Here is a 2,500-nt window from a genome sequence, read left to right on the forward strand (position 1 = left end):
AAAAAAAATAGGTTTTTTATTGTTCGTCTTGTCTCTAACCGGATACTATGAACACGTCTCTTATCGTAGTTTAAAGAAAAAAAAAGATACTTATGATAAAGATTAGTGTCAATTTCTTCGGTTTTGGTAAACTCATCCCTACTAGTATAAGTATTTTTTTTAAACTATATGAATAAAACTAAGATTAAAAAAAAATATAGTGGCCAGTTAGAAAAATAGGAAATAATTAATAACATACCGTACTTTGTTTACCAATTCCTGAATGATTTTTTCAGATGACATACCCTTCTAAAAGAAAAATATATTATGGTGGTTTTTAATTAAAGTTGCACATTGAAAGGACAATAATACGGTATATAGTATTCCATGTTCAGATTGTAATTAATTTTATGTTGGCCAAACATCTAAATGAATATCTGTTAGAACCAAACAGCATAAAATGGCTATTTCTGTTGGATTCGTTGATTATGCTTTGGCTGTCCATTGGCTAAATTCAGGTCATAGAATCAGTTGATTGGAGGCTGATAATGTAACCCATGGTAATAACTTAACCCCAAGAAATATTGCTGAATTGCTTTTACCTGTACCCAAGGTCATAATCTACATCTAAGAGTTTTCGAATAATTATGCATTATCCTTTCCTTAAATCTGAACTATCTGGAATCAATACACTAATCGTTTAGTGTTTGGCAATAAATAAGTATGTATATATATATATATATATATATATATATATATATATATATATATATGTGTGTGTGTGTGTGTGTGTGTGTATATACATATATATATATATATATATATATATATATATTCGCTTAAACTCAGATTTCACGGACCCTAAGTAGGAAAGAGAGAGAAAGTAGTCATACGCTATGAAGAGGGAGGTGCCTGTGCGTGTGTGTTCATAACTACTACTACTATTATTATTATTATTATTATTATTATTATTATTACTTGCTAAGGTACAGCCCTAGTTGGAAAAGCAGGATGCTATAAGCCCAAAGACTCCAATAGGGAAAATAGCCCATTGAGGAAGGGAAAAAACTAAAAATTATATATTTCAAGAGCAGTAACAACATTAAAATAAACATTTCCTGTATAAAATATAAAGATTTTAACAAAACAAGAGGAAGAGGAATAAGACAGAATAGTGTGCCCAAGTGTACCCTCAAGCAAGAGAATTCTAACCCAAGACAGTGGAAGACCATGGTACAGAGGCTATGGCACTACCCAAGACTAGAGAACAATGATTGTTTTTGGAGTGTCCTTCTCCTAGAAGAGCTGCTTACCATAGCTAAAGAGTCTTTTCTTCCTTTACCAAGACGAAAGTAGCCACTGAACAATTACAGTGCAGTAGTTAACCCCTTGGGTGAAGATGAGTGTTTGGTAATCTCAGTGTTGTCAGGTGTATGAGGGCAGAGGAGAATCTGTGAAGAATATGCCAGACTATTCGGTGTATGTGTAGGTAAAGGGAAATAGAACCGTAACCAGAGAGAAGGATCTAATAGAGTACTGTCAGGACAGTCAAAGGACCACATAACTCTCTAGCAGTAGTAGCGCAACGGGTGGCTGGTGCTGAGGCCAACCTACTATCCAAATATTTAGCCGTCATTCTTTCACGGGTCGTGTTCACTTGTATATACAATGTGTGTGTTGAAAGGTACGATCAATAAAACATAATTTAGTAAGCAAAACTTTGTTGGAAATTTATCGGCCATTAACTTCTCATCCAAAATCCCATAGTTGAAAAAACCCTTTGTAATCTGCTGAAAGTTTTCAAGAAAAAGATTAAATTTGACTTTCATATTATGAAATTTATACAAAAAATTCTAATATCACTGATAAAAGAGTAATTACGTACAAACGTGGTTTTGTTAGGTGGGATCACAATAAAAAATAGTAAGGATATAAGAGAGGAGATTAGATGTTCAGCAAAATTAAAACCCGAAAACGATAATGATTCAATACAAAGAGAATATCTTAAAAGTTGATGATAATGACATAACAGATATTAAAGAAACCTGGTTAATTGAGGGTCCTGAATAAAGGATTACATAAAGTGGAAGCTTATTTGATTTACGAATACGGGAAAAGAGGGGACAAGATAGGAAAATAATTCCTTGCGTTGCTATTCAATGCGGATAGAACTGGTAGGTTACACACCCATCTAATCTAATAATATGATCAATAAATAATAGAATTAATAATATTAACAATATTAATAATAATGGTACTAATAATTTAATGGCGAGAAAATAGTATTTTCTTGTGGAAAATAACGTCGTTTAAAGAATATGAAAATATCATGTTTACTTCCCCCCAGTTTTGGAACAACACGAGATAATCATTACTAATCTACTGCTGAAGCGAGTTTAAAATCAACACTGAAACCGCATTAGAGAAAGAAAAACTTGGGACAGGGAATAGTAAAAATTGGATAAAAAGGCAACAAAACACAGTTGCATAACAACAATTCTTTACTTGAACACCAGGATTT

The sequence above is a fragment of the Palaemon carinicauda genome, chromosome 15 (genome assembly GCF_036898095.1).
Source record: "Palaemon carinicauda isolate YSFRI2023 chromosome 15, ASM3689809v2, whole genome shotgun sequence".
Taxonomy (NCBI): domain Eukaryota; kingdom Metazoa; phylum Arthropoda; class Malacostraca; order Decapoda; family Palaemonidae; genus Palaemon; species Palaemon carinicauda.